The following is a 13,564-nucleotide window of genomic DNA, read 5'->3' as shown; positions in this document are numbered from 1 at the left end:
TTTCCCACTTGGAGGCATCAAGGATGGTAGTTATCACCGTTACCCAGGCACTATTTATCAGGCAGTGGGGATACAGCAGAGAATACAGCAGGGGAAGCACCCATCATGGGGGCATAACTGAGCAAACCTATGACAATTATATGAGGACTCCAAGATACCATTGGGACAGGGTTACGGTATGTCTCAACCTACTATCAAGACATTACAACAGGATTTCAAATAAAAAATTAACTGAGACAAAGTGCAGGAAATGGTGTACACTCTAAGAAAGCTGCAGGAGGAAACTCCCATGAGGAGCTGCGTGGAGATCTGGCTTGAAGGAAGACTTGGAGGAGGTCCCAGGGTCTTCCATTCAGGGAAGCAAGGGTCAGGTAGGATACAGTAATGAGACAGCCGAGAAGGAGAATGAAGGGAAGAAAGTGGTGGACACAGAGTCAACGATGTAGGAGACAGAAGCATAAGGACAGAAAACCATGAGGCAAGAGGAATATTCCAATTCTAAAGGAAATTGCTATGAATATTCTTTAAGTCAAGTTTTCAGATGTTTTGGCAATATCAGTAGCCTCCAGCCATCAGAGGCGGGTGAGGGCTCAGAGCAGACCTGCAATGCAACCTTGCTTTCCCCACCAGAGGCTGTGGAAGTTTCCAGCTTCTTACAGCTTCTTCCCCACATGCCTGGCCTCTCCCTTCTCTGCTGGACAGATGTCTCTGCACTCTGGCTGGTCTGTAGGCAGAGGACTTGGGAGTTCCCAGCAGTTACTGTCCCCAGGAACACCCCCACCAGCTCTCCGGGGCCAGTGCTGAATCATGGGTGACAATTTCTCAGAGTTCCCTGCAGGAAGGAGCCCCAGATGTCCTCTCCCTCAGGACCAGGCCACTTGCTGGAGTCTCTCCCTCCTCCACCTCACTCTCTCCATCACATTTGTGTCTTAGTCCGTGTCATAAGTAAATCACCTGTCCCCAGGTCCTTGCCCTTGTCCTGTGTGGGGGAGTCAAGCCCTCACCTCTCCCTATGTTAGGTTGTTTGGTTGGGGCTCTTTAACAAAGAGATTGACAAGAGGAAAACAGTTGATTAACTTGTGTAGCACACACCATGTGGGGAAAACCTCTATACAAAATAACCCAAAGCTGTGTCTAGAACCTGCTTTATTAGCATCTTCAACAAAGAACAAAAATCTGCAGAGAAATAACTAGACAAAGGAAAGCAGTTTTAGGCTCCCAAGGGGACTTTCTGTGGGAAGGGAAATATATGGAGGTCACGGATGGGGAAAGGTTTGTTTGCAGATTCCTCTAGTGCGGATAAGTCTACCTCCAGTATAAGCAGAATTCATACCTGGCCTTTAGGCCAAAAAGGGGAGGGTGGGAAAAGCTTTTTTTGGTTGCAACTTCTTAATTGCCTTCGGCTTAAAATAAATTTTATGTTAAAGAGGTCTATTGGGGTGACATAGCTGGTTTCTTTCACCTGCTTCTGGGGGAACCTGAACTAGCACCGGGGCCATGGGTCTCCTACTCCCCCCAAAACCTCTTGCACTGTAAGCGGATCTTAGAATCAATCCAGAGCAGGTCACAGAAGTCCAGGGAGGGGGTCCTATAGACCATTTCTATGACTTCGACTTTTACTCTGAGCAAGGTAGGAGCCCTTGGAGGGTTTTAAACAAAGGGGTGGTAAAGACTCCCACCTTACAGGACCGTTCTAGCTCCAGGCAGAGATGTTAAGTAGGCAGCACACATTCAAAAAGGCTCAGCTGGGAGAGCCTGCTAGGTGATAGGCTTTGAGAATCCTCAGCTCTGAGATGGTACCTGAAGCTGTGAGGCCAGGTAAGATCTTGGAGAAGTGAGCATAATTAAGAAAAGGATGAAGTCCAAGGATTGAACCCTGGGGCATGTTCTCATTTATGGGGAGGAACCAGCAAGAGACTGGGGAAAAGCACCCGGTGAGGTAGGAGGAAATCCAGGAAAGGGTCAATTCCTAGAAGCCAGGCACAAAACTCATGTAGGCTATGGCCAGGGACTGATTTTGTTCAACAGTGCCGGGAGTTTGAGTTAGAGTAAAAATTCAGCAACATGGGGCGCCTGCGTGGCTCAGTAGGTTGAATGTCTGACTCTTGATTTTGGCTCGGGTCATGATCCCAGGGTTATGGGATCGAGTGCTGCATGGAACTCTGTGCTGACAGCATGGAGTCTGCTTGAGATTCTCAGTCTCTCTCTCTGCCCCTCCCCAACTCATGCCCTCTCTCTCACTCACTCTCTGTCTCTTTCAAAAAAAAAAAAAAATCAGCAACACAGTTTGCTCCTGACCTTGAAAAGTGCAGTGCTGGTGAGTGGTGAGGTGGGAGCCTTCCTGCACTGGCTCAAGAGAGAAGGGAGGACAGGACTTAGAGAGAGTGAATAGAAACCTTTCTTTGGAGCATTTTGCTGTAAAGGCATGACGAGAAATGGAGCAGCAGTTGGAGGGGTGATGGGACAGAAAAAAGGCATTTTTAGAAGGGGAGAAACAGTTATGTTTTGATGCTGCTGGAAGAGACCCCTCAGGTAAAAGACCTGATGATGCTATAGGTGGAGGGTGGAATTGCTGGATTGAGTATTTAAGAAGGAATGGGTTTCACCGCGCAAGTAGGAGGTGTGACTTAGCCAAGGACATAATTATCGAGTTATTGGTGGTAACTTTATAGGCAACGTAATAGAATATTACAAATGACAGCCCCGTTGTAAACACTATAACAACATGTCAAAAAGAAACAAAAAGTACAGATCAGAGTACCTCCCTCTACAGATGACTCCGCTCTGTTGGGATGATTTTGCACATGCAAATTTATGTCACGGCTCATGTATTGCCTCCTTTTTTTAAAAAATGAAATTTATTGTCAAATTGGTTTCTATACAACACACAGTGCTCATCCCAACAGGTGCGCTCCTCAATGCCCATCACCCACTTTCCCCTCCCTCCCACCCCCCTCCATCAAGCCTCAGTTTATTCTCAGTTTTTAAGAGTCTCGAGAGGGCGGGAGGCAAACCATAAGAGACTCAAGTATTGCCTCCTTAAGGAAGCCTTCCCAACCCCCACAGCCTATCAAATCACCCTGTCTTATTTTCCTCAGAGCCTTGCTCACCTGCTGAAAATAGCTTGTTAATCGATCGACTAGTCGATCAACCAATCAATTAATTCTTTGATCTCCTCCTCCTAGAACATGTGCTCTGCAAGGGTTATGACCTTGACTGTTTAGTTTGCTGCTGTATTCCAAAACATAGTGGCTGGCCAATGGTATACAGGCAGACCAACTCTCCAGAAAAAAATTCCAAACACCCCAAAACAACAAAACCCTGATTTGTATAGCATTTGCTGATTCCTGTGTGTAAACTTTCCTCACATGGCCACTTTCAAGCTACCGACATGATGTCAGTGAATGAAGAGCTGGAAAGACAGGACCAGGATGGGCTCTCATGAACCGGTTCAAGCTGGCTGCGTGATACTTGGCACAAGAGCCGTGCTCAGTAAATAATGCTTGAGTGAAAGAATAAATGAATTATCATTAGCTTGAGCCATTATTCCATTAAAGGTAAGCCTCTCGATATTCCCAGAAGGTTTATACTTTTCCTGTTGTCTTTTAGTTCTTTGTCTCTGCTCTTTTTCTTCCCTAGGCATCTGTATGTCTCCCTAACTGCCTTGCTGAAAACCTTCCATGATGCTGCTCATACCAAACTTTTACTGAGGGTTTAAGGCAGTGGAGGGCGAGGTCTGTCAGGTCCCAACCCTGGGAGCATCTTCCTATTTGTCTCTCTGCCCAGGGCTCCAGCTTGCAGGGTCAATGCCATATTCCTTCATTTTCCTCTCTATCAGCTGCTTCTGTAGAAACTAAGTGTTTGCCTCCAAGCCATCTCTTTTTGGTTCCACCAAACTTAAGCTTGGAGACCATCTTTCTGTAGCCCCAAATTCACTGATGTGTCCCTTCACCACAAAGGACATCTCTCTATTTGGCACCTTCCAGCATCTTCGAGCATTGTGTTGCAGCAAGAGAAACTCTGCAGTTCTTTTTTTATAATGGGTGGGGTTAAATTTGTCAGCAGGACTGCTCTCGCTCCTCCTCCCCCGTCCTCAACAACCTTACCCAACTCAGAAGGCAAAGATGACTTCAATGAGGGCATTTTCTTCTTCACTGTGAAAGTCTTTTCTTACAAGAAGAAACAGTCTAAATGGGGAGAGACACTCATAAAAGCTGTCCCTGGGGAATCACACTGAACTGGTTCTACAGCCTTGACTGCACTGTCTGATGGTGTCTCTGGGGAGGGGCAGAGAGAGAGGGAGAGAGAGAATCCCAAGCAGTCTCCCCTCTCAGCATGGAGCCCAAATTGGGGCTTGATCTCACGACCACGAGATCATGACCTTGGCCAAAATGAAGAGTTGGATGCTTAACCAACCGAGCCACCCAGGCGCCCCCACACCAAGCACCCCCAAAGATGAATTTTTGATTCCTCGTCTCGAGTGAAAACTCACCTGAGCAGGGCTGTGAAATGGTCATTTCTCTGGTCCCACCAGGATTTCCCTTTGGTTGTGTCCCGGTTTAGCGAATTCTCTTCGTGGGTCCTATGCAGATACTGTCCTGCCCTGTTCTGCCCTGTGTAGCTGTTTCCTGATACTGGAGACTCTGTCACTCGTTGGCAGGAGCACTTGAGACTCAGTTTGAGGCTCAAAATGAAATCACACTGTTTTTCAACTGTGATGAAGAGTGTTTTGCTCCAAGGCTCTCTGCAAAATGACCTGTTGCCCATTATTTGTAAATTTGGGAATGATTCTTTTCTTTCCTTGTTGCATGGTTCTCTACCTCTCTTTAGCATTCTTTGCTAGCTGCCTTTGCATTTTCCCATTTTGTTCATTGTTCACCGGGGCTGCGGTGTGAAGGGATTTATAAGTGTGTTCCTTTCCTGTGATGAGTTTTCATTATACAACAATATTAAGGTCATTCAACTTCCTACATGACTCTTAAGCCTCTTTTCTAAGGTTAGCAGAATTTCTGTTTTATCACGTTATAGCAAGTTATTAAAACCCTCTGACAACTTTGTGAGCTGATTAAACATTCTTCAACTTTTCATTTCTACTCCAAACAACAATTAAAATAAAAATAGTGACAAAAAATAGTTACTATTTATTGAATACTTACCACAGGCCAAGAATTCTGCTCTTTCCATGTTTTTTTGTTTTAATTTAATTCTCAGAAAAACCCCAGACTTATTCGTATTTTAATATAAGGAAACAAACATAGAAAAGAATGTGCCCTAGGTCACTGAAAGTAAATGACAATTCTAGAAATCAAATCCAGGGCTGGCTGACTCCAAAGTCCTTGCTGGTAACCTTTCCACTAAATTTTGAGATCTGTCTCTTCTAAGGTCAGTTGGAACCAAATAGTTTTCTGGGCTGAAGCAACAATGACAAAAGCCACAGTCACCTTCGTAGTGATGAAATTAACTCAAGGGCTGCGGCCCTTGGGTGGCTTAGTTGGTTAAGCATCCAACTTCAGCTCAGGTCATGATCTCACAGTTCGTGAGTTCGAACCCCACATTGGGCTCTCTGCTGTCAGCTCAGGGCCTGCTTTGGATCCTCTGTCTCCCTCTCTCTCCTCCTCCCCCTGTGCTCTCTCTCTCTCTCTCAAAAATAAACAATAAAAAAAAAAGAAATTAACTCAAGGACTAAGCCCTGCTCAATGGATGGAGGACATCTACCTTTAGATCTTTTGTGCTATAACAACGTGTATTTCGTTGATCAGTGCCTATTGAGGTTGCTTCTTTAAAAATTACTTACAAGAAGGGCGCCTGGGTGGCTCAGTTGGCTGAGCGTCCAAATTTGGCTCAGGTCATGATCTTGCGGTCCGTGAGTTCGAGCCCTGTGTTGGGCTCTGTGCTGACAGCTCAGAGCCTGGAGCCTGCTTTAGACTCTATGTCTCCCTCTCTCTCTGCTCCTCCCCCACTCATGCTCTATCTCTCTCTGTCTCTCAGAAATAAACCTTAACAAAAAATTAAGTTACTTACATGAAAGTCAAGAAATACCCAGCAATATGGAAGGTATTTGTTGTCCTCCATTAGGTGGCCCAAGATGACTAATGTTAGAGAAATGGACGTTGGATCCACCATGATGATGATGATAATGATGGTGGTGGTGGTGATTTTTTTGGTCTAGGTTTATTTCTTGACTCCATTACCAAAGTGTCAGATCTTGGATTTTCTTAGATGTTCTAGTTCCTCTGGAAGGTACAAAGAGCTATCTTTCCTGGTTACATTCAGTTTATAATTGAAAGATCTTTTTCTAAAATCAAACCATATTCCAGATGCATCTTCTTCTTTGGGAACTTGGTAGAAATACAAATTTTTGGCCCCACCCCTGCTCTCCTAGGAGCTCTCAACCACTGCCATGGCTTCAATAACTGCCAAATGTCTGTAGCCCAGACCTGCTTTCTGAGTTCTCAACCCAGTATATCTACCCTCCCAAATGACATCTCTACTTGGATATATCACCAACACCTCAAACTCAGCATCTTCATAAACATTTACGTTTCACCTTAAATGTCATCTTCTCATTGGACTTTGTTTGTTTTGGACTGATAACTCCTGCACTTTATTACAATTCCTTGTTTAAACTGTGCCTCCTCTGCCACACCAGAGTTTGACGAGGGCAGGGATTGGATCTGTCTGGAGATGGCTCAGTTGTGAACACAGCAAATATTTGTTGAATGAATGAATGAATGAATGAAGGTTCTTGTATACTCTATACCAGGGTTATGGACTGAATTGAAGGACATTGGTAGGACATTGAAGCCCTAGCCCCCAATATGACTGTGTTTGGAGACAGGGTGCAAAGGAGGCAATAAAGGTTAAATGAAGTCATAAAGGGGGGCCTAAATTTGATAGGGCTGGTGGCCTTTTAAGAATAGGAAGAGATACTAGAGATTTCCCTCTCTCTTTATCTCCACACCTGTACACACAAAAGGCCATGTAAGGACACAGTGAGAAGGTGGCCATCTGTAATGCCAGGAAAAGAGCTCTCACCAGAAACCAAATTTGCTGGCACCTTGATCATGGACTTCCAGCTTCCGAGACTGTGAGAAAATAAATATCTGTTGTCTAAGCCACCTAGTTGATGGTATTTCGTTACGGCAGTCTGAGGAGTCTAACACACGAAGGATTGACAAACTATGGCCCATGTACCAAATCCGGCCCACTGCCTATTTTGAAAGTTTTATCGAAACACAGCCACATGATTCATTTTGTGTTGTCTGTAACTGCTTTTGTCCTACAGTGACTGAGTAGTTTCTGCAGAGAGCTTCCGGTCCTGTGAAGTCTGAAATATTTACTATCTAGTCCTTTATAGAACAGGTTTGCTCCAGGCCGACCCTAATGTGTCTCTACAAAGGCCAGGTGCAGACACTCTTCTGCATCTGGGATGCACACTGAACCCTCTGGGATGCCAGCCTTGCCCAGTGGGACTTCACATGGTCCCACAGCTGGCATAAACATCCCTGAGACAAAGACAATGGTACAGGGGAAAAAGCCACCTATAGGCTTAGCTCAGAATTTATATAAACAAATTCTTTGGCACTTGTATGAACAAAGGAGGAGGGAAATGCTCACAGCCAGAGGCCCCGGTTAATGTACACATTCTATTTCCTACAATGGCAAGAAAAATGAAGACATCACTCGTTATTCTTTCAGTGGAGTGCTAGTTATGCACCTTTGATTCAACTTTTATCCCCCCAGGTATTGTATAACTGTGAGAAGTAGAGGTTAACTGGCAGAGAGCCAATAATAGCATAAATGATTCTTGCCGGAAAGTTTTGTAAATGAGTCTTGGCCATTGTAATGCAAATGGCTTTCGTCTGGGACAGTGCAGTTGATTGCCCTCTAGTAGAAAAGATGGCCTCAGATACTTTCTCGCCCAGCAGGATAGTAACCAGTGTCACAGATATTAGTAAATTCTTTCCAGCATTCCTTCGACTTGACTGACATAAACCTCAGTTCTTTGAAATCTCCTCGGAACTAGTTTTCATATCTATTCATTAATTAGTGAATTTAATAAAACCATTGGTACATGTTCGTTTTATATTTGCATGAAGTTGTTTCTGATATGTTGACAATTCTAACATAAGTACAACCGATTCACCCCTCCATGGACTCCTCTGAGGTTAGCTGTTCAGGAAAAGCCTCAAGCCATGCAGGTAAGGAAGGTGAGACCTAGTGGCACTTAGCAGGGGACAGGACAATGGAACACTGTGGTTCAAGTTAACCCTCTTCCAAAAGGCCATAAGGAAAGAATACCGATAACAAACATTTGGAAGAAGTGATGGCATTTGTCCAGTAAAACGTTTAGGATTTATAAAGCATTCTTAATATTTGTGCTGGGGAGAAGTGGGTTAAAGATTTCTTAGTCACTTGGGAGTTTAACTTTCAGGATTTGTGGCCTGAAATTTGTTTGCAGTTTAGGGAGGTTGCTTTCTTCTTCGTAAGGCAGGGAAAACAGGTAGCTCCGGATGCTGTTGCACCTGCTCTAGATACTTGCTTGTCCCTGGCAGATGGTCTACATGAATATTATTTCCTGGGTCCAGGGCTTCGATGCTGTCTTAGTCATGGCTGTCAGTCTGAGAAGACCCGCCCTGTCCTCTGCATGGGACCCCTCATGAATATACAAAGTGTTTGCTTCCTCCACTCGCTGCATGTTTCACAGAGAGAGCTCCCACTGGTAAGGAGGGCCCTCATTACATCGCCTCTGATGTGGAGCCACTTCTCCACCACACATCATCTCTAGGGCAGTGGTCAGATGCTGTGCATTAGGTCTTGCTAGAAAATACGTGAGACGTTGCAAGGATGCAGCCCCCCCACCCGTGGTGGTGTCCACTTCATACAACCCGCTTCGAGTCTCCCCTCAGAAGACAGCTGTCTGGTGTGGTTATGCTCACCTTACTACTCCTCCCTTTCTTCTCTGTTCAAGCAACCATCGAGATTCTCCCTGCAGGAAGCACTCAGAGAATCTGTAGGGCAAGCCGGGGGGAGCTTGCCGGGGGAGCAGCTAACAGGCTCTGTGCTTTGGTGGAGGCTGTCCAGATAGGTTTCCGGAAACCATCTCACTGCCCTGAAACTTCAGATACCTCCTTGCTTACTGTGTGAGTCCTCCGAGGGCAGCTCACTTCAGAGCATTCCAACCTAGGTGGGAAATCCAGAGGCCAGGGATCTCTAAGCCCACTGAAGATTCCAAAAACCTAGAAAAATGGACAGCTTACAAAAGGGTGGGAAAGAGTCAAAGACACAGGGCCTCCCTCACAATTTGAACTAAGACTTCTGTTGAGGTCAGGAAAACCATCTCATGCACCATTTCCTTATATATTTCACTCTTATCCACAAAGACAGCGTGGACCTTCTAACCTTGATTTTGAGCTATTCGGTCAGAGGCTTGAGAAGAGAGTTCTATTTTTCCCTGATCGCCTACATCGTGAATTCAGAGTAAAAAGTACAAGACAGTTAAGGGGACTGTGCAATGGCAAGGTTCGGCCACCAGAGGGAAGTGTAGACTTTCTAGAGACTCTGGAGAGAGGAAAAGGGAACCATAAGAATACCGCCTAGAGGTGGCATGCAAATTGAAAATTAAGATTCCCCTGCCCAAAATTAGAATACCCCCCCCCCCCCAGTGTAGACTCTCTTTCCTTTCATTCTTCTCTGTACCTCCTGATAAGAACACTTGCCCCCGAAGTCTGGAGCGGGTTCCTGAACGACCCCTTGACATCAGGTCCCTGATTTGTGAGGTCTTGTGGGGTGGGAGGTTAGGGGCAGGGGAGGTGGCCAAGGGCAACAGCCGGTGGACCAACTAGGTCAAAAGAAAGAACTACTATCTGTAACTTCCGATATCCCGCCCCACCACTTGAGTCTTCTGTGGGGCCTCGCTTCAGGAGTGGAACTTCTTGGTCACGTACTATTCTAGTATAATTTTTTGAGCCACTAAGATGTTTTCCACAACGGCCGTACCACTTTGCGTTTCTTTTTTTTTTTTTTTAAATATATGAAATTTATTGTCAAATTGGTTTCCATACAACACCCAGTGCTCATCCCAACAGGTGCCCTCTTCAATACCCATCAGCCACCCTCCCTTCCCTCCCACCCCCCCATCAGCCCTCAGTTTCTTCTCAGTTTTTAAGAGTCTCTTATGCTTTGGCTCTCTCCCACTCTAACCTCTCTCTCTCTCTCTTTTTTTCCTTCCCCTCCCCCATGGGTTCCTGTTAAGTTTCTCAGGATCCACATAAGAGTAAAAACATGGTTTCTGTCTTTCTCTGTATGGCTTATTTCACTTAGCATAACACTCTCCACTTCCATCCACGTTGCTGCAAAAAGGCCAGATTTCATTCTTTCTCAGTGCCACGGAGTATTCCATTGTGTATATAAACCACAATTTCTTTATCCATTCATCAGTTGATGGACATTTAGGCTCTTTCCATCATTTGGCTATTGTTGAGAGTGCTGCTCTAAACATTGGGGTACAAGTGCCCCTATGCATCAGCACTCCTGTATCCCTTGGGTAAATTCCTAGCAGTGCTACTGCTGGGTCATAGGGTAGGTCTATTTTTAATTTTTTGAGGAACCTCCACACTGTTTTCCAGAGCGGCTGCACCAGTTTGCATTCCCACCAAGAGTGCAAGAGGGTTCCCGTTTCTCCACATCCTCTCCAGCATCTATAGTCTCCTGATTTGTTTATTTTGGCCACTCTGACTGGCATGAGGTGATACCTGAGTGTGGTTTTGATTTGTATTTCCCTGATGCGGAGCGACGTTGAGCATCTTTTCATGTGCCTGTTGGCCATCGGAGGTCTTCTTTAGAGAAGTGTCGATTCATGTTTTCTGCCCATTTCTTCACTGGATTATTTGTTTTTCGGGTGTGGAGTTTGGTGAGCTCTTTATAGATTTTGGATATGAGCCCTTTGTCCGATATGTCATTTGCAAATATCTTTTCCCATTCCATTGGTTGCCTTTTAGTTTTGTTGATTGTTTCCTTTGCTGTGCAGAAGCTTTTTATCATCATGAGGTCCCAATAGTTCATTTTTGCTTTTATTTCCCTTGCCTTTGGGGATGTGTCAAGTAAGAAATTGCTGTGGCTGAGGTCAGAGAGGTCTTTTCCTGTTTTCTCCTCTAGGGTTTTGATGGTTTCCTGTCTCACATTCAGGTCCTTTATCCATTTTGAGTTTATTTTTGTGAATGGTGTGAGAAAGTGGTCTAGTTTCAACCTTCTGCATGTTGCTGTCCAGTTCTCCCAGCACCATTTGTTAAAGAGACTGTCTTTTTTCCATTGGATATTCTTTCCTGCTTTGTCAAAGATTAGTTGGCCATACTTTTGTGGGTCTAGTTCTGGGGTTTCTATTCTATTCCATTGGTCTATGTGTCTGTTTTTGTGCCAATACCATGCTGTCTTGATGATGACAGCTTTGTAGTAGAGGCTAAAGTCTGGGATTGTGATGCCTCCTGCTTTGGTCTTCTTCAAAATTACTTTGGCTATTCGGGGCCTTTTGTGGTTCCATATGAATTTTAGGATTGCTTGTTCTAGCTTCGAGAAGAATGCTGGTGCAATTTTGATTGGGATTGCATTGAATGTGTAGATAGCTTTGGGTACTATTGACATTTTGACAATATTTATTCTTCCAACCCATGAGCACGGAATGTTTCTCCATTTCTTTATATCTTCTTCAATTTCCTTCATAAGCTTTCTATAGTTTTCAGCATACAGATCTTTTACATCTTTGGTTAGATTTATTCCTAGGTATTTTATGCTTCTTGGTGCAATTGTGAATGGGATCAGTTTCTTTATTTGTCTTTCTGTTGCTTCATTATTAGTGTATAAGAATGCAACTGATTTCTGTATATTGATTTTGTATCCTGCAACTTTGCTGAATTCATGTATCAGTTTTAGCACACTTTTGGTGGAGTCTATCGGATTTTCCATGTATAATATCATGTCACCTGCAAAAAGTGAAAGCTTAACTTCATCTTTGCCAATTTGGATGCCTTTGATTTCCTTTTGTTGTCTGATTGCTGATGCTAGAACTTCCAACGCTCCGTTAAACAACAGTGGTGAGAGTGGACATCCCTGTTGTGTTCCTGATCTCAGGGAAAAAGCTCTCAGTTTTTCCCCATTGAGGATGATGTTAGCTGTGGGCTTTTCATAAATGGCTTTTATGATGTTTAAGTATGTTCCTTCTATCCTGACTTTCTTGAGGGTTTTTTTTTTTTTTAATTTTTTTTTCAACGTTTATTTATTTTTGGGACAGAGAGAGACAGAGCATGAACGGGGGAGGGGCAGAGAGAGAGGGAGACACAGAATCGGAAACAGGCTCCAGGCTCCGAGCCATCAGCCCAGAGCCTGACGCGGGGCTCGAACTCACAGACCGCAAGATTGTGACCTGGCCGAAGTCGGACGCTTAACCGACTGCGCCACCAGGCGCCCCTTGAGGGTTTTTATTAAGAAAGGATGCTGAATTTTGTCAAATGCTTTTTCTGCATCAATTGACAGGATCATACGGTTCTTATCTTTTCTTTTATTAATGTGATGTATCACGTTGATTGATTTGCAAATGTTGAACCAGCCCTGCATCCCAGGAATGAATCCCACTTGATCATGGTGAATAATTCTTTTTATATGCTGTTGAATTCGATTTGCTAGTATCTTATTGAGAATTTTTGCATCCATATTCGTCAGGGATATTGGCCTGTAGTTCTCTTGTTTTACTGGGTCTCTGTCTGGTTTAGGAATCAAAGTAATAGTGGCTTCATAGAATGGGTCTGGAAGTTTTCTTTCCCTTTCTATTTTTTGGAACAGCTTGAGAAGGATAGGTATTATCTCTGCTTTAAATGTCTGGTAGAATTCTCCTGGGAAGCCATCTGGTCCTGGACTCTTATTTGTTGGGAGATTTTTGATAACTGATTCAATTTCTTCTCTGGCTATGGGTCTGTTCAAGCTTTCTATTTCCTCCTGATCGAGTTTTGGAAGTGTGTGGGTGTTTAGGAATTTGTCCATTTCTTCCAGGTTGTCCAGTTTGTTGGCATATAGTTTTTCATAGTATTCCCTGATAATTGCTTGTATTTCTGAAGGATTGGTTGTAATAATTCCATTTTCATTCATAATTTTATCTATTTGGGTCATCTCCCTTTTCTTTTTGAGAAGCTTAGCTAGAGGTTTATCAATTTTGTTTATTTTTTTCAAAAAACCAACTCTTGGGGCGCCTGGGTGGCTCAGTCAAGCGTCCGACTTCAGCTCAGGTCATGATCTCATGGTCCGTGAGTTTGAGCCCCGCATCAGGCTCTGTGCTGACAGCTCAGAGCCTGGAGCCTGCTTCAGATTCTGTGTCTCCCTCTCTCTCTGACCCTCCCCCATTCATGCTCTGTCTCTCTGTCTCAAAAATAAATAAACATTAAAAAAAATAAAATTAAAAAAAAACAACTCTTGGTTTCATTGATCTGCTCTACAGTTTTTTTAGATTCTATATTGTTTATTTCTGCTCTAATCTTTATTATTTCTCTTCTTCTGCTGGGTTTAGGGTGTCTTTGCT

The 13,564-nt window shown here is 44.1% G+C and overlaps 1 long non-coding RNA gene across 1 annotated transcript in view; it reads left to right on the top strand.

Annotated features, from left to right (window-relative positions):
• The first annotated feature begins 3,257 nt into the window (after positions 1-3,257).
• LOC128314144 (uncharacterized) overlaps positions 3,258-13,564 on the top strand; it is a 29,035-nt gene continuing 18,728 nt past the window's right edge. The window contains exon 1 of the long non-coding RNA XR_008295603.1: positions 3,258-3,557. This is a non-coding gene — a long non-coding RNA (uncharacterized LOC128314144). The remainder of the gene's footprint in view (positions 3,558-13,564) is intronic.

This window comes from Acinonyx jubatus, chromosome C1 (genome assembly GCF_027475565.1).
Source record: "Acinonyx jubatus isolate Ajub_Pintada_27869175 chromosome C1, VMU_Ajub_asm_v1.0, whole genome shotgun sequence".
Classification (NCBI taxonomy): Eukaryota; Metazoa; Chordata; class Mammalia; order Carnivora; family Felidae; genus Acinonyx; species Acinonyx jubatus.
Note: the sequence above shows the minus strand (reverse complement) of the source record. Positions and strands in the feature narration are given on the sequence as shown.